General features: G+C 42.9%; 1 protein-coding gene across 1 annotated transcript in view; it reads right to left on the reverse strand.

Annotated features, from left to right (window-relative positions):
- The window catches only part of LOC126297680 (protein crumbs), a 355,128-nt gene that overhangs the window by 226,746 nt on the left and 109,064 nt on the right, over positions 1-19,318 (reverse strand). The window lies entirely within an intron of this gene.

The following is a 19,318-nucleotide window of genomic DNA, read 5'->3' on the forward strand; positions in this document are numbered from 1 at the left end:
TCACCCACTGCCCACAGCCAAGCTTCCCATATTAGACACAAACTACTTCCTTCACCAACTCTCAACAATCCATAACTCATTACCACCTGGAACCCTGCTCCTCACTGTTGAAAGCACCTCTCTCTACACCAACATCTCCATGTCTCTGGCCTTGCCACAACCAAACACTTCCTCTTCCAATATCCTATCAATTTCACAACCACCACTTCATTCCTTACAAAAACCATATCTTTAAACACAGCTGGTGCTCCTTTCATGAGAAGATATACAAACAAATCCATGGCACCTACATGGCATCCTCCTATGCCAACCTGTTTATGGGCCATCTACAGGAGATCTACACTGTCACTCAAAATCCCAAACCTCTTCTCTGGATCATTATCTGTACCCAGGCTGGGACATCTTAACATCATTCCTCCACAGAATTAACACCTTCCCTCCAATGTGATTCTCTTGGTCCTTCTCAGTTCTATGTGCCTCCTTCCTGGACATTGATTTCCATCTTTCCAATGACCCCATACAAACTTCTCCCCATATCAAGCCCACTAACCATCAATGGTGCCTGCACTCTGATAGCTGCCATTCCTTCCATGTTAAGAAGTATCTACTAAATAGTCTGGCCACTCATGGACATCACATCTGCGGTGACAAGCAATGCTTTGCACCAGTAAGCTGAAGACCTTACAAATTAAAGGCTTTACAGACAGGAATTCCCTCCCTCTTATTAAAGAGTTGTAAAGGGAAAAAGTTATACTGGGTCTTGGAAACAGCAATGGAGTGCCATGATGGTAATCAGGCCATACTGGAGTCAGCCAGGTATCAGTTTGCGATCCTCATGCTGAGTGGAGCAAAACCTCTTCCATGTCACAACCTTCCATGTGGCAAAACTGAGCCAGTCATCAGGAAGAACTGCCACCTAATCCATTAGTGGTTATGACAACTGGTCACTGCTTTTATTTCAGATAATTCGGCATGCACACTAACACCATGATTCCCAATAAATCAGCAATCAGCATCAGCATTTAAGCTCGTCCAAACCGGCCCATCAGCATTTCACCACCTGTGCAGTTATGCAACATTGAGCTTGTGCTAGTCAGCACTGTGGTGATGACACAGATGCTTCTAATCATCGCCAGGACACAAACTACTGGCTGCCACCGAAGGATATGGGTGCTGGGCAGCCCCACATTTTGCCACTGTCCTGGGAGTATAACATGAGAGTCCAGCCATCCTCACCAGGGCACCAACAGAGGAACCCTATATTCTAGACACTGGAGTATGATGCAGCTTGATGTCCTCACAGCAACTGTTGCTGGCTACCCCGCCTCTGACTCGGGAATCTGAGAATAAAGGGGCGTAAGCCAATGACTGTAAAAACAACTTGCAATACACAAGTTGTTATACACATGACCAAGCCTTCTTCAACTGAACACCCTATCCTCCTTTACAGAGAATCCTAGTCACCCTGTTTATATCTCATGTCAGAAGGATTGCTGTGCTTTAAGATGAAGACAGACAACCAGGATACAGCAGCTAGAACCACGGATATTCTGCAGCAGAGACATTCTACAAGGCCATACAAGCCGAGATTAAAGTTTTTTTGGGCCTGTATGATTTATTACCCTATCCTTTCTTTTCATTTCATTTTATGTATACTGTATTGGTACTTGTAATAAGTAGGCAATATGGAGAAGAAAGCTTTGGATCAGGAAGCTTTTCAGCATCTGATAAATCAAGTACTTCACTTATACGCAGAACTGGGGTAACTAAGGGAGGAAAGAACGGAATGTTCACTTCCAAGTACACCTATCCGGGACACCAAAGGCACTGCAATGGTAACCCCATTTTCAGACAAATCAGTGGAGGATGTCTTCGTATTCTTTGAAAATATGGAAACAGCTGCCAGGTTGGTAAATTGGAGTAATAAGCTTGTGCAGGGCATATGTAGCGTAACTGCAGAGAACAGTAGTGTCAGATATGTAAATATTTAGAGCATTCTGAGCGAAGTTGTAAGAACATAAATTTCCAGAGACACGGAAGATGGTCAGACGGTGGACGTCCTATCCTGGCAGTTGTGGCAAGTAATGGTATACTTAGTAAAGTAGAATTAATCTGCCACACTGGGCATTAAACAGTGTAGGTGGGGGATGCATAGACTCAGTCCAATGATATAAGTTTTGAAGTTGGGGAAGGTAACTTCTGGGCTGATGTAAGAAAAGGTTTTTAGAAGAATACACAGGGTTGTTTAATCCTCCTGAACCACCACTTGCCACACCACTAGCTCAGTATCACATTCCCAATGGATATGAAGCACCTGTTTATATGAAACAGTATCTAGTTCCTCAACACGAACAGCCTGCAGACTCCATAAGTCAACAACTTCAATACAGGATCACAGTGGGCCATGGTCAGTATCCATTGTCACTGTGCCCAAAAAATCACTAGATAGCAGGAAAGCTTATCAGTTCTGTTGCAAATACTGTTGCTTAAACCAGATAACAGTATCAAATAGCTACCCAATGCCAAATATAACACAAACCTTAGGTAATCAGAGCCAGTGTCAGTATTTCATACGGACCTGTGAAGTAGGCATCACCAATTACATATAGTGCCTGACGATCATTCAAAGACAGCATTCTCAACTCCATCTAGTCATTATCAATATCATCACATGCCTTTTTGCTGAAAAACACTCCAGCTGCTTTCCAGCGACTATTAGACGATGTCTTGTGAGAATTAAAACTGAAGCAAAGCATGATCTATTTAGATGATATACCTGTCTTCTACAAAGATATCCAGACACATATAGTGCATTTACACAAAGTTTTTCATCTTCTACATGCACTGTGGTTCACCCTCAGCCTGGAAAAGTGCCATTTTGTTTTACAAGAAGTCCGTTACTTGGCCCAAATTTTAGGCCCAAATGTGGTCCACACTGATCGTTGGTTTACTGATGTCATAAAAAAAATTCTGACACCCACTACAATACAGGGTCTGCAATCATATCCAGGCCTTGCCAATTTTATCAAAAATTCATTCCAAAATGCACTGAAATTGTAAGACCATTCACACAGTTGTTAAGGGAAGAAATAAAGTTTCATTGTTCACTAGATAATGAAGCAGCATTCCTAAAACTAAAAGATTTACTAATGTATAGTCAGTTCTTGCCTATCCAGATTACCAGAAACAGTCTATACTGTTGTATGACTTCAGCAATTTTGCCTTACATTGCATTTTGAGTCAGGACATAGGCACCGATGCAGGCCCATGATTTGATTCTAGCAGGACACACTGGTCGACATGCACCAGAACACAAGAGTAGCACAAAATTACTGGTGGGTAACACACAGACAAGACGTCTATCATTACGTCAAAAATGAGTACAATGGACAAAGCTTATTCACCATAGGATCATGTCACAATGTTTACCAGTAGAAAGATAAACCATTCCAAATTATTGGGATGGATATTCTCAGGCCATCAGTGCAAACACCAGAAGGTACCATTTATGTATTAACAATAATCAATCATTTTTCATGTTTCGCTTCTATGAGAGCCCTACCCAAGGAGCAGGCAGAAACAGTAGCACATGCAATGGTGAACCATTGGATACTAAAATTCAAAACGCCTGAAACAATAATAACTGACCAAGGCACAAATTTTATGTCCAATTTAATGAAGCACTTATGTTGGTTACCGCACATTACAAAAGCTCAGACCGTTCTTTATATCCACTAGCAAACAGTTGAAAAGAGAGGATTCATCATATGATTGCAAAAATGTTAAATCACAGAACAATAACTGGGCACTCTGCTTGCATATGTCACAGAAGCATATAATTTGAATATCCACAAAAGCACAGGTCTATCCCTTACAAGGTAGTTTTCTGCCGCAAGGTGCCTCCTCTTTTCAGTTATGTAAGCCTCCCCCAAGAACTAATATTTAGTCAGTGATAAAATTTCTCTAAAAAGTTCAAAACTGCTTAGTGGCAGGTGTAAAAGATGAACACCAAAGTTCTGGAACGACACGACAGAATCCATAATAAGAAAGCAGTATCATGTTAGCCAATGGGTTATGATCACCAATTCATATGTACCGAAAGGAAAGATAAGACAGTATGTGATATGTTATCAGCAGCCCTTTCATGTGCACAGAAATGATGTCATCTGTTAACATCAAACTGCAACTTTCAACTTGCCACATGACTGTTCCTATAAGTAATATTCATCCTTTTAAGGGAATTTAAGAGGTGAAGTTTCCATTGTCAGCAGTGTCTTCAGAAGTGGGGAGGGGAGAATCTAGGAAAAGGTAAGGAAGGGAGAACTTAGGCAAGAGGAACAAAACAATTCTACAGTTATCCCAACAGGCATTTAAGCCACAAGCAAGAATAAAATAACAACAGGATTTCCCCTTCCTTTAGGGCACATGGTTCTACACAGGACAAAAAGAATCAGTTCCAGCACCAAGCATAGGGCTCTGGATCAAAGGGAAAAGAAACATGAGAAGTTTCATCATACCAAGTCTACTATGCTCATGCAGGGTATGTTCTCTAACAGGTGGTGCATTGTTCACAAGACAACTGGACCTGATAATGTCAAATCACCAAGGGACCATAAGATTAGATTGCAATATTTGGGCACTAGAGAGTGAAATTTGAAGATTAGAAGACATTTGGCAAATTACAACTCATGATAAATAACCAGGCAAGGTTCAACGACACACAGGAAGAGTATCAGCTCCTGTGGTCAGCTGTTGTACAACCACTAGCACAGCTATGTCAGACTATGGAGCTAGTTCAGCAAGTGTGATGAAAGGCCTGGCAAGATGCAGGCACTCGATTTATGAACATAGTTTTTGGAATAGCTGATACAGAAACATAAAATATTAATAAAGTATGAAACTTCCTGGCAGATTAAAACTGTGTGCCGGACTGAGACTCGAACTTGGGACATTTGCCTTTCGCGGGCAAGTGCTCTACCATTTTAGCTACCCAAGCACGACTCATGACCCATTCTCACAGCATTAATTCCGCCAATACCTCGTCTCCTACCCTACTGGAGGTATTAATGCTATGAGGACAGATCGTGAGTCGTGCAATAAGTTTCATATCAGTGTACACTCCACTGCAGAGTGAAAAATTTCATTCTGGGTTAATAAAGTATTACAATAATATTACACTATATTTTATATTTTGTTTTTAAAATTAACTCTCATTTTTTTCAGTTATTTCTGTTACAATGTTTCAAATGAGCACAAGTTACTCTCTGCGCCTGATAGGCTGTTTTCATAGCAGCAATGTAAGCCACTGGGCCGATCAGTCTGATATTGTTCCCAGCTGGGCACATGTAGCAAAGGTTAGAACATTTTATTTCCTTTCTAATTTGAGCACAGCTGCTCTAATTTCTGAACATTGCTTTTTAGGAATATAATTCTGTGTAAGTAACCTTTGTATATCATGAAAATTGTCATCTTGGTTAATGTGTTTTTTGTCATACTTAATTTTTTATGTATTATTTTATAGGATTTAACAAAATTTCATTTTGATGAAGACACCCGTAGTAGGTGTCGAAACCTATGTCAATGTACCCAGTTATGTGCAACCAGTTCGATGTACAATCCTATGCTGAAACTAGTATACAGTTGCTGAGTAACAGCCATGTTTAACACTGTAGCATTACTACAAGTATAGGCAGATGTAAACAGCAACCAAAAAACAGTGGATTAGCACACTACCTAGCTCACCAGCCTGGAAAAAAGACAGCTGCATGCCTTTGCTGCAATGCTAATGTTCCACATTCAGGCAGCAGCACATACAACTAATCACAAATTGGGCATACTTAGGGATAATCTGGATAACACTGACATTCAATTAATGATTGCAAAATTACTCCACAGTCTTGCCAGTAGTATTAATGATGCACGCATAACGACCACAAAACTACAGTACGCCTTGTTACACACTACTAACGAGCATTTAACACCAATACTACTACCACCAGATCAATTCCTGGAAGGATTATGGAAAATCCAAACAGAATTACCTGTACCATTAGAATTACTAAAAGCAGTAAGGGAAAAATTTTAATCACTATACTACCATATGACCACCATTACCAGTTCACAAGTGGGCTCCCACTTGGAAATTGAAATTCAAATATCATTAACTTGTAACTACTTTAGATTTGAGTGTTACAATCTTCATGCATACCCCATGGTATAGAAAGTTTTAAAATGAATTTGTATAGTTAATAGTGCACGAAATGCTATTGGTGGCACTGAAGAGGCAGTCCCATGTTCTGCTATCCATGCAGGAATTACTACACTGCTGCGCCATGCCAATCACCATCTGTCCTGCGAAACAGATACATTCCATTCCTAAGTCATGTGAGTTTATCTTGTTTCACCTCCAAGAATCTGTGACAGAGTGCAAAAAGAAATAATTACAGACAAAACAGAATTTTTAGAAGACTTGGCTTCAACTGGTTATGCTATGTAGCAAACTGAACAGTCATTATTTGTACTTGTTATGAGCAAGGTCAACAAAGTGGGACACAGCAAACAGGACTAAAAGGTCAGGAGTTGTAAATCAAGGGAACACAATGAGACATATCCAGACACCGTAACAGCAACCATCACCTTGAATATAAACCACATCTTGATTTATGTACCCAATCAAACCCTCAAAATTGTACCCATGGAAAATCTAACTTACATAAATCACACATACGAGGCGACTCTGCTTTGCTCCCCAGATCAGGTGCTAGTTGTGCAAAATGGCCACAAATAAATGAAACATCTTTCAGATAATGTACAAAAGTACCACAATGAACATCAGAAATGACTAATTGTTATAGGAACCTTCAACATCAGCTGCGCGTAAGATTTTTGCAATAGTAAGAACCTTATACTACTAACTCCAACAAAAAGTAGCTCAAATCCCGTTCTACCAACCTTCAATCTATGGATTCAAACCAGTCATAACAGCACCTACAAGAAGCAAAGTAAACCAGGAACACGGGCCTTCATGTACAGCCATGTGCTAGTGGAGTCAGACAGGAAGTGTACATGGTGCAAACGACAAAGGTGACACTATGGGTGTCATTACATAAACCAGCTGCGCAGTTTCTGTGCCAGCAGCACGTATTCGACGATGGCATATGTGCTACTGCCGCAAGCGATGCCCCGCTGCGTCACAGTGGTAGATGCCCACCACAATGAGATGCCCAATCTGTGAAGGCAGAAGACTGCTAATGTGCACAGGGAGTGACCCACTGCCCCCTGGCCAGGAGTTGGCTGTGCTGTTGGTGTTGACTTGGGATGGCCAGTTGCACCATGGTACTAAGTCCAGAGAGAGAGTTAGAGTATAGAACTGTTGCCCTGCCATGGCCTTGAACTGGGGACTTCTACTGGCAAGTCCATGTGGAGACCACGTCCGGCACATACTCATCATCCTGGTAGGGCTGCGTGACTAAGAATAATTTTGTTACAAAACTGCCAAGTACTTGTAGACAGCAGCAGCATGCTTGTTATGCATAAATGACTCTGCCAGTCACTTAGCCTAAAACACCACTGCAACTATTAGTGTGGAAATCGACCTTGCCGCTTGCTGCACGGGTTTGTGTAGTACTGCTGAGAAAGCTGTCAAACTTGCTAACCTGCCTCACTACATTGCACCCTGTTGAACTATTAAAGAGCTTCATATATATGGTTTGTATGCTACATTCCCCCCACCCCTCTATGAACAAGCACCCATCTCTCGAGTCAACCTCAAATCCAGTTCCTTATTATACTACATGTTCATACAAAATACAGAGAGTCTACATTTGTTAGCCACTGCATCCAGTCTTTCTTACTATGCTGCTTATTGCTACTTTCTTACGAGTCTATTTATCACATCTGTTTTGCACTTCTCGCAGTTTAACTTTCACAGCTTGCCTCATTGCTTCCTTTCCTCTTAATCCTAAATTTACATCCTTTCTGCATTCACACTACAATGCTACACTCCACATTCACATTAAAATCTCTCTCTCTCTCTCTCTCTCTCTCTCTCTCTCTCTCTCTCTCTCTCATGCTCTAGGGAGGAGGAGGAGGGGGAGGAGGAGGAGGAGGAGATTAGTGTTTAACGTTCCGTCGACAACGAGGTCATTAGAGACAGAGCGTAAGCTCGGGTGAGGGAAGGATGGGGAAGGAAATCGGTTGTGCCCTTTCAAAGGAACCATCCCGGCATTTGCCTGAAGCGATTTAGGGAAATCACGGAAAACCTAAATCAGGATGGCCGGAGACAGGATTGAACCATCGTCCTCCCGAATGCGAGTCCAGTGTGCTAACCACTGTGCCACCTCGCTCGGTCATGCTCTAGGGATCCAGTCTATTGTAATCCAGACTACTGGTCGTTTATGCTAATGATCGGCTCCCTGCCACAAAAGAATAAAGCTACACACAACAGAGTTAAAGCCACTGTGGAACTTTGTATTGAAGCACCCAAAATCATTGTCACGCGTCGTTGTCATCATCCTCCTCTGAACTGCTCTTACACACTGTGTTAATTGCTTGGCTGAACTACACCCTTTCTGTGTGCCAATGAATCGATCCAGGAAATGTATTGAGTCAGATTCTAGAGATTGATTTTTAAATGTTATATTGATGCTGGCAATAATTCCAAAGGTATATCCAGTCAATACAATTGTGGGTGTGAGATATTCACTTGCTTGATTCCTGTAATTGTGGCTGGTACAAGGAAGATTGGCCTTGTTATGTAGTCCCAATGATTAATAACCCGCTTCCCCTAAGTTCAATCCATCTGGCCTCTGTGAGTTCACCTGCTTTTAACAATTCACCACTATCACCATGTCATAATAAGTGGAGTAAATCCAATAAAAACCCCCGCTAGCTGGAAATGCAGTCTGGTTTTCAGACACTCTAGTCCCCCTACGTCTGGCTAAGAACAATTTTACTGTGCATATGGTATGGCTGGTTTGTATTACCCTGGTCAGACACATTGTGACCTAACAAGTATCATTCATGTGACAAAAGATTAACACTCAGTTGTCTGTGCAATGCATAATTTAGGGCTTCTTGCACTACATCTTCATCTACATAGGCACTCTGCGATACACAGGATGGCACATGGCAGAGGGTACCCCAGACCACTACTAGTCATTTCTTTTCCTGTTCAACTTGCAAATAGAGAGAGGGGGGAAAAACGACTGGCTATATGCCTCCACATGAGCCTAATTTCTCTTTGTAGTCCTTACATGCAATGTATGTTGGAGGCAGTAGAATCGTTCTGCAGTTAGCTTCAAATGTCACTTCTCTTAATTTTCTCAATAGTGTTTCTTGAAAATAATGTCCCCATCCCTCCTGGGATTATATACTGTATCCGATTACAGGTTTGTTTTTCCTGCTCATCTTCACTGACTTTCATTTTTCTACATTTAGAGCCAGCTGCCATTATCACACCAACTAGAAATTTTGTCTGTCATCTTGTATCCTCCTACAGTCACTCAACTTTTGACACCATACCGCACACAATAGCATCATCAGCAAACAACCACAGATTGCTCCCTACCCTGTGTACCAAATCATTTAAGTATACATAGAATAATAGTGCTCCTATCACACTTCCCTGGGATACTGCTGATGATATCCTTGTGTCTGATGAACACTCACCATTGAGGAAAACATACATGGTTCGACAGCTTAAGAAGTCTTTGAGCCACTCCAATATCTGTGAACTTATTCCATATACTTGTACTTGAACAGCCTGCAATGGGACACTGTGTCAAACACCTTCCGGAAATCTAGAAATATGGAATCTGCTTGCTGTCCTTCATCCATAGTTCACAGTATATCATGTGAGAAAAGGGCAAGCTGAATTTTGTACAAGTGGTGCTTTCTAAAACCAAGCTGATTCATGGACATAAGCTTCTTGGTCTCCAGAAAATTCAAAACATTTGAAGTGAGAATATGTTCAAGGATTCTGCAGCAAACTGATGTTAAGGATATTGGTCTGTAATTTTGTGGGTTCACATTCTTTTTCCTTTCTTATATACAGGGGTTATGTGTGCTTTCTTTCAGTCACTCAGGACTTTGCACTAGGCAAGAGATTCACAATAAATGCAAGCTAGGTGAAGGGCCAAGGCTGTAAAGTACTCTTTGAAAAACCGGATTAGGAGTCCATCTGGACCTGGTTCATCTTCAAACTCTTTCAGCTGTTTCTTTGAGCCAGGGATGCTTATTACTATGTCATCCAAACAGGAGTTTGTTTCATTGTCAAACTACGGTATGTTTCAACGATTCTCCTGCACGAATGATTTGTAAAACATGACATTTAAAACTTTGGCTTTTGTTTTGCTATCTTTGACTGCCACACCAACAAGTGATTGGATGGAAGCCTTAGAGTCACTCTGCAATTTTACATAGGACCAGTACTTTCTCAGGTTCTCTGCCATATCTTTTGCTATAGTATGATGGTGGAAGTAGTTAATGCTTCACGCGCAGATCTTTTCACAGATGCATTAACGTCTACTAACCTTTGTTTGGTATCATTTGCATGTTCTCTTTTGAACAGAGTGCAACAGCCTCTGCTTCCTCAGCATTTCCCAAATCTTGTACATCCCATACACTATCTGCTAATACTTTTAATAACCTTGTCATAATAACTCCCTTGTCCATTACTTCTACCCATCCTTCTAGCACTACCGAATTCCAGTTCACTGTGTCCTCCAATGCCCTAGAATAATCCATTAATCTACCCACTAATTACTGTAATAGCCTTGTGTTGTTAAGCTCTTCACTCTCAAAATTTCCTATCTGTGTAGCTTGCCACTCTTCTGTGCCCACTTACTTCCATCTACAAACTCTCTTTCTGCTCCTACAACTTCATTTAATTCTTTGGCATCACCTGTCTGCTGTTAAAAAAATGTTATCAAAATTTTACCCCTGGCATCCAACCATGCTCTCTTCCACTGTGTATGTGGCTTCCACTACCTATCTCCTTTGTACTCGCAGCTGCCTATATCATCTATGCAGTTTACCACATTCCTCTTACACTTCCTTGAGTATCCCAATGCTCTTGGCATTTTGCCAAAGTCCACTGAACGCTTCTTCCACCCTGCTCACCTTGTTCAAAATTTCCCATGTTTTAACAACCATCTTCAACATCCACCAATGGCCAGTAACCATCACATGCTATTGCCTCCTTTCAGGTGCTGGTTCTGCAATGCCTCTGCCCCAATCCAGCCAACGAAATGCAATCCGCGTGCTACGAAAAGTGCTCTATTACTGTTAAAATGACTCGGTTTACAGCTGCCATATGATTGAACAGTCCTAATACACCAATTCCAAGCATTTCAAATGGTTTTGATCCTTCCAGTAGCCTCTGTGATGGCACTCACTGTGCACACTGTATGCACTTCCCCACATATTGATCCACATCTGAGCTCTACCAGTATCTCTCGGCCACTCTCTCGTTTGTTGATCTACCCCTCCTCGATCAGATAAGACATGACCCTATGCTTCCTTTAAAATCTCGCTTTAAACTTTGCTGGTCCTACTAGCCAAGGCCCTAGCCTTGTTTCCTTGCACAACAGTGTGTCACATGTACTAAACTGCGATTGCATCCTGTACTATTTAGTCATTGTCAGCACTCTGTGCTGCCTGCCACTCCACAAGACCATGACCCAGAATTTTCAGCACCACTGCCTTCCTGCTTAACGTGCCTGCAACACCCATGTTTTTTTCCTAGTTTGAGAACTTTCTCGTCGTCAAATTCACTAAGTCACAGAGACCATCTTGTCAGCCTGCTAGGCAGGTCCTTCAGTCCCAATAACACTTTCAGACCAGTGTGGTCAGTCACTACTCGAAAGTTTTTCCTGTAAAGATAATATCTAAAATACATGACACCATAAATGAGGCTCAGCATCTCAGTCTATATCATCAAAGTTCTTCTCCATTACATCCAGCTGTCTTTAATGTGTGGGCTACAGGATGATCTTCTCTGTTAATATTCTGGCTTAAAATACACCCAAAAGTGTTACGGCATAAAGGCAGTGCCGGCACGCCAGTCAGGAACGACAGAGAAGAGACAGTTGTTAGAAGAGGCCAGCCAATCGCACACTGACCGACCTCCCTCCAGGTCAACAACCTCCCTCCAGGTCAACAACCTCCCTCCAGGTCAACAACGCGACAGCAGCAGCCCCTAGGTGAAGAGGACATATAAGTGCCGCACACAACTGGTAGCACCCCACTTCGATAGCAGCTTCAACGTTAGCCACTTCATTAGCCAACACATCGTATCATCTTCATTAGCTATCTCTACATAGCACAGACTTAGGTTTGTCTATTCTAAAGAAGAGTGATTATTTTGTATGTCGTCCTTTGCTTGTGACACATCTATCAAAAGTAAGTATTTGTATTTGTCTTGTTATAATAAAACTCATTAACACGAGTTATTTGATTGATTGTCTAGCAAACTCTGTATGCAAGATTCCTAGACACAACAACATGCAAACGAAGATGTATGAATAACATGGTGCCGATGATATAGGATGCAGAAAATAGCGACAACCTGTTAAGGTTTTGAACCCTGAGCCACTAACTTCCACAGATTGTCTCTGTTTTGTTTTGTCATGGGATTTTGTGTTTTGCTGGTGCCTTAATTCTACCTTGTCTTTTCTTTGCAGGGGTGTGTTTACACGTTTTAACAGTGTCTCTTATAGTGTTTTTCCTATTTAGTGTTTTCAGGTGGGTGTTGCACTAATTTTCTTTGCTCGTGTGCTTATTTTTTTTTCTTGCCTTGTCTGTTTATTGCATTTGCCTACTCCAAAATGAGCCACCCATTTCTCCCACCTCAGAAGCAAGCGATAGATGCAACGCAGCTAACACACGTGTTTCAGTTTCAGACGCAGGAGATTGCAACCTCTCTAAACAGGGTACAGCAGTTACTGGCAAACCAAGTGACCAATGCAGTGTTCCCAACTGACCAACACGCAACCACTGTAGCTTCGAGTGCCATACCACCTTTTTGTCAGTTTTAATGAAAAAGAAAACTAATGGCTCGAGTGGTTGCAACAGTTTGAAGCCCGCATCATTGTTCACAAAGTATCAGGTACTGTGAAACTACATTACTTTTTGTCAACGGTAGGAAGCGCAGTCTTTCGCCTCATTCAGAAATTGCTCCCTAATGCCACTCTGAGTGAACTTTCCTATGATCAGGTTATCGGTTGTCTAAGTAACTATTATGACCAACAAGTGAATGTGGTGGCAGCTAGGCACCAATTCTTTTATTGCAAGAAAAAGTTGTAACAAACTTATTGTCAGTGGGTAACAGATTAGCAGAGTATGACAAGGAAATGCTAATTCAAATGTGCTTGTGGTGCTTTATATTCAGATGTTATGCTGAGTGATGCAATCGTGTACAATGTAGGTGATGTCAACCTTAAAGAACAGATTCTGAAGTAGTCAGATCCATCATTTCATCATGTAGTGCAACTTGTAGATCAGTATGATTCACGTGCCATAGTGGTCAATCAATTTGAACAGCCACCAATTTATTGAGTTGAGTCTCCCCTTGCTCACGACCATCCTAGTAGGCAGCAACAGCACGCACACATCAAGCCGTGTAAACAATTCTCTAAACAGGAAGCTACATCAGTGAACAGAATTAAGTCATACCCTCGGTGCTATTCCGGCACAAATGCCAAGACTGCCCATTCAGACAAGCACAGTGTTACGCTTGAGACAAGAAAGGTCACGTACAATCTGTATGTTTGCAATGGAACAAACAGAAGAATTCTACCCACTCACAAAAATCTAGTAACAACGCTCATGTAATCAGAACTAGAACGCACATGACGGCTTATAATGGACAAGACATTCTCGTTCTCGGAAAATGTACTTTGCCTGCCGCGTATCACTCTCATATGCGAACTGCAACTATCACTGTGCTAGAATCACGCAATTGTGAGAACATACTTGGCCTCAATTAATTTGGCTTTCAAATTCAGGACAATGTGTTGTCAGCGACTGCATTCAATGCCAAAGACAGTGTAGCTGAAAGAATTCCCTGAACTCTTTTTCTGAAGGTTTAGGCAAGGCTAACAATTTTTTTGCACATATTACTATGAAAGACAATGCTCAGCTGAAATTTTGCCACACCAGAACTGTCACCATTGCATTTTGGGACAAAGTGGCTGCTGAACTTAAAGAACTGCAAAATAGCAGAGCTATTGCACCCATACAAGCGAGTCAATGGATTTGCTCCCCAAACTTTCAGGTTGCATTCGACTCTGTGCTGACTTTCAGTCTACAGTCAACCCACAAACCGTGGTTGATACTTATCCATTGCCACACCCACAGGATCCCATGGATAGATTATGCACTGGTCGTTACTTTTCAAAAATTAATTTGCGTGAAGCATATCTTCAAATTCCATTAGATGAAGAGTCTCAAGCCATGTGTGTTGTGAACACTCATTTGGGCTTGTTTAAATATTTGTATTGCCCTTTTGGTAGTGCTTCCGCACCCGCCATTTTCCAATGGTATTTGGAACAGCTGACTGCTGAAGTACCAAACTGTTCAAACTATTTGGACGATATTGTCGTAGCAGGTTGTGCACCTGAAGAACACATTGCAAATTTGCAAGCTTTGTTTCGTGTGTTATCTGAGCAGGACTAAAGTGTAGATTGAACAAGAGTGAGTTTTTTTAAACCTGAGCTGTAGAATCTTGGTCATGTAATAAACAGTCAAGGTGTACATCCTTTTCAGTCACGTTTGTTAGCCATATGTGACCTGCCAGTTCCTTGCAATGCCACAGAATTGCAGTCGGTCTTAGGGAAAATGAACTATTATATTCAGTTCATACCGAATCCTGCACAAATCACAGTCCCACTGCATCGCTTGTGTCACAAGAACGTCCCCTTTGTTTGGACAGATGAGTGCCAAGAAGCTTTTCAAAAACTTAAAGATGGATTGCTCAGTGATCGATGCTTAATTCACTTTGATCCTGACAAACCAGTTGTATTGGGAGTTGAGGCTTCCTCTCATGGAATTGGTGCAGTGCTTTTACACAGAATTGGTGATAAATACAGGCCTATTGCTTCCGCATCAAAAGTGTTGTCTAAAGCTCAGTGGAACTATTCACAAATACAGAAAGAGGCACTGGCTATTGTGTATGGTGTCACCAAATTCCACCACTATTTGTATGGCAGAAAATTCTAATTAGTAATGGATCAAAAGCCACTGCAGTCCTTATTTCATCTGATTGCAAAGATGGGCTTTGTTGTTGTCTCAATATTTAGAACGAGAGTGTGTATCGTCAGCTCAACATGGAAATGCGGACGCACTTTCATGTCTTCCGATTGGCCCTGATACAGACTCTGACACTCCTGCTGCATCTTGTTGTCACATCAATGCGCACAATTCTGAATTGCTTCAATCATTTCCTCTGAACTATAGGAAAATTACACAGGCTATGGAAGCTGATTCAGATTTGAACATTTTGCTAAAAAAAGTTCACACATCTTGGCCTTGCTCACTGCATAGCGTGAAGAACTCTGAAATGCACCGATACTCTGCACGTTGGCATGGCCTCGCTATACAGCATGGTATGATTCTTGTTCAAAATGACAGTGGACAGTCGTGTGTTGATACCCAAAGCTTTGCAAAAAGAAGTGCTGCAGTTACGTCACCGAGGACACTGGGGGATTGTTTGTACGAAACAGTTAGCACGTCGACACTGTAATGGGCATCCACCTCCGTTAGCTGAGTGGTCAGCACAGTGGAATGCCATGCCAAGGGGCCTAGGTTTGATTCCCAGCTGGGGCAGGAGATTTTCTCCACTCACGGACTGGGGGTTGTGTTGTCCTCATCATCATTTCATCCCCATCTCCGACGCACAAGTCACCCAATTTGGTGTCCAATGCAATAAGTACTTGCCCTCGGCAGCTAAACTTCCCCGAATGGGGGACTCCCGGCCCACAATGCCGTACTTCATTTCCACTGTACTGTACAGAGTATGGACACCCAAATAGGACAGATGACATCACAGAGTCACACATGTGGGGAAAATGAGTCTGCTCCGCCACAAAAATTCTCTGCTTGGCCTAAGTCGCAATTACCATGGCAACATGTGCATGTAGACTTTGCAGGAACATTTTGGAACATTTGTTGGTTGATTGTGGTAGACTCTTATGGCAAGTTTCCTCTTGAAGTGCCAATGAACTTGACAACATCAAGTCACACAGTTCAGGTGTCGTCCTCTATTTTTTGCTTTGAATGTTTGCCTGAAGTCATAGTGTCAGACAATGTCCTTCAGTTCATGTCAAATGAATTGGAAAGACTCTGTGAGTACAATGGCATACAGTGTCTAATGAGTGCACCATTCTATAAACAGTGGAACGGCAAAGCAGAATGTTTTTCAGAACCTTCAAGCAGCAGATGGCCAGACTTCGCACTGCACACACCCTGAATCAAGCATTGCAACTGTTTCTCACCTCCTACCATTCACATCCATGAGATGGACCTTCGGCGGCAGAACTGCTTCACAGCCACCGCCATCGGGCACTGCTCCATCTTCCTCAGCATCCAGAGCCAAATGAAGGCCACAAGTAATGTTTCACACCGCATGATATTGTGTTTTTCAGGGTTTTTAGCAGCAGCAGACGGTGGGGATGACGCAAGATCCTTTGTCGACTTGGCGCATGCATGTATCTCATTTCAGGCCCAGATGGATTCCAGCACTGACATTACACTCAAATTCGCCACTGGCATGTGCACAGTGATCCTTCTGTATCTCTTCCGCCAGACTCAGGGATCCCAAGGACAGCTTGGCCACAGTAGCTGCCAGAGTGTGTCATCACGACACCGAGGGACAACCCCGTGAAGATGGAGCCTTCTACTGCTTGCTATGGGCCTTAGGAGGTAGACGTGTACCCTTCTGGGCATTTTCCGGGTGGCATTTCCACTAGAGCAAAGGCTGTATGGCGGGGTATGACCGGAAGTCTGACGTCCCCTGCAACCACAGCTTCTGGTCCATCAGGGCCTCTTCCCCCATTGTCATGCTCCATATATGACGGTCCATCGCTTTGGGGGGAGGAATGTTACGGCAGAAAGTCAGTGACGGCATGCCAGTTGGGAGCGACACAGAAGAGATGGCTGTGAAAAAGAGGTCAGCCAGTCGCATGCTAACTGACCTTCCTCCAGGATGACAACGCAACAGCACCAGTCCCTAGGTGAAGAGAACATAAGTGTTGCGCCCGACTTCAATAGCAGCTTCAACATTAGCCACTTCGTTAGCCAACTCATCGTAGCCTCTTCATTAGTTATCTCCACACAGCACAGACTTGTGTTTGTCTGTTCTGAAGAAGACTTGATTATTTTGTATGTCGCCCTTTGCTTGCAACACATCTATCAAAGTTAAGTATTTGTATTTGTATGGTTATAATAAAACTCATAAATACAAGTTGTTTGATTGCTTGTCTAGCAAATCGAGTATGCAGAATTCCTAGACACAACAGAAAGCATGATCACATGTGCAACACAAAATGATAAAATCCATCTGAAAGTCTGGTAATATCAGAACCAGGCTTGATGCCAAAACTCTCTTTAATTCTTCAAACGCACCCAGACACTCTTCTGTCCACCTGAATTTCACAGCCTTCCTTAACAACTGCATGAATGGTAATGCTATGTCAACACCGACAGTCATGGTCCAGACAATATGCTGAGTGAAGATGCTGTCACAGATTCTGACACCAAACCATAGTGCCCCCAGAGCAAGAAGGGGTGACTATGAGCCAAGATAGCATGAGTGGGTAGTAGAGGAGAGGTGGGAGTTGAGGCGGCTCCAGAGGAAGGCAGCTGCAAATGTAACAAATTTTTATTGAAGCATTTGTGCTGACTGATACTCCGGGTCAGTGGCCAGTCGGCCATATTCTGCTACACTTGCTGCTTGTGTGCCCATCAATGCTGACGCAAATACTCCATCTAGCACCAGTGGCCTCATTACGTAAGACAGCTGCACATTTTGGTGCCAGCAATGTGCACTCGATGATTGTGTATCTGCTATGACCCTGAATGACACCCAGATGCGTCACAGTGGTGGATACCCACCATGATGAGATCTCTGCCCTGTAATGGTGAAAAATGGCTGGTGTGGGTGGAGAGAAGGCTGGTGTGCATGGAGAGAAGGCTGGTGTGCGAGGAGAGATGGCTGACGAGCATGGAGAGCAACAGTTGCCCCTTGGCCGGAGTCAGCTGTGCTGTTCGTGTTGACCTGGGCTTGCCAGCTGTGTTGTGGCACTAAATACAGGGAACTTGTCCGGCGCAACTGCATCGTCCTGGTAGGGCTGCAAGACTAAGAATAATTTTGTTACAAAAATGCCCAGCACTTAGAGCCAGCAGTGGCGTGTTTGTTGAGCACATGTAGCACTATTGTCACATATCGCAAAACAACACTGCCACTGTCAGTGTAGACATCCGCTTTGCCCCTTGCTGCACGGATATGACCAATATAGCTGAATTCATTGTTTCAGCAAGCTAATCTGCCTTGCAACATTGCATCAGTCTTGTTGAATTATTATAGCAACAACATCCTGTGCACCGCTGCAATACACGGTTCATTATTACACTAATATTTCCACATAGTGTGACAAAACCAGGCCAGTCACCAAGAAGACATACCAACAAACCCTTTGCCAGTTTTAACAGCCAGTCATTGCCTTCATTCCAGATAATTCGGCAGGACACAAAATTAGTGAGTAGAAGCAGCAGCAGCATTTAACCTCTCCTGAACCAGCCCATCAGCATTTAAAAAATTGGATAGTTACATGATGTCTAGCCTGTGCTGCTCAGCACTGTGCCAATGATGCCGTTGCCTGTACCACTGCCAGGACATAAGCTGCAGCCTGTCGCCTAGGCACCTAGGTGCTATGGCAGCCCCGCACTTCGCTGCTGTCCCGGGAGTACGACGTGTGGGTCCAAATATCCCTGCACTCACCAGGGTATCAATAACAGAAGAGCTCATCATTTTGGGCACTGGAGCATGAAGCAACCTTATGTCCTCGCAGCAATTGTCACCAGCCACACCATCTCTTACTGGGGAGTCTGACAAAATGGTGATGCAGCAGCAGTAGTAGGGGCATGCAATCAGCAACCAGGGGCTGGACACCGGAAAACAACACGCTATTCACCTCACTCGCCATTGTTACTTGCAGTGACTGCAAACAAGCTGCAATACAGAAGTTCTTGTAAACCTGATCATCTGCATACCCCACCCTTCTCCAGCAGAGAATCCTAGTACAAGCCAAGCCATGTGCAC

This window comes from Schistocerca gregaria, chromosome X (assembly GCF_023897955.1).
Source record: "Schistocerca gregaria isolate iqSchGreg1 chromosome X, iqSchGreg1.2, whole genome shotgun sequence".
Lineage (NCBI taxonomy): Eukaryota > Metazoa > Arthropoda > Insecta > Orthoptera > Acrididae > Schistocerca > Schistocerca gregaria.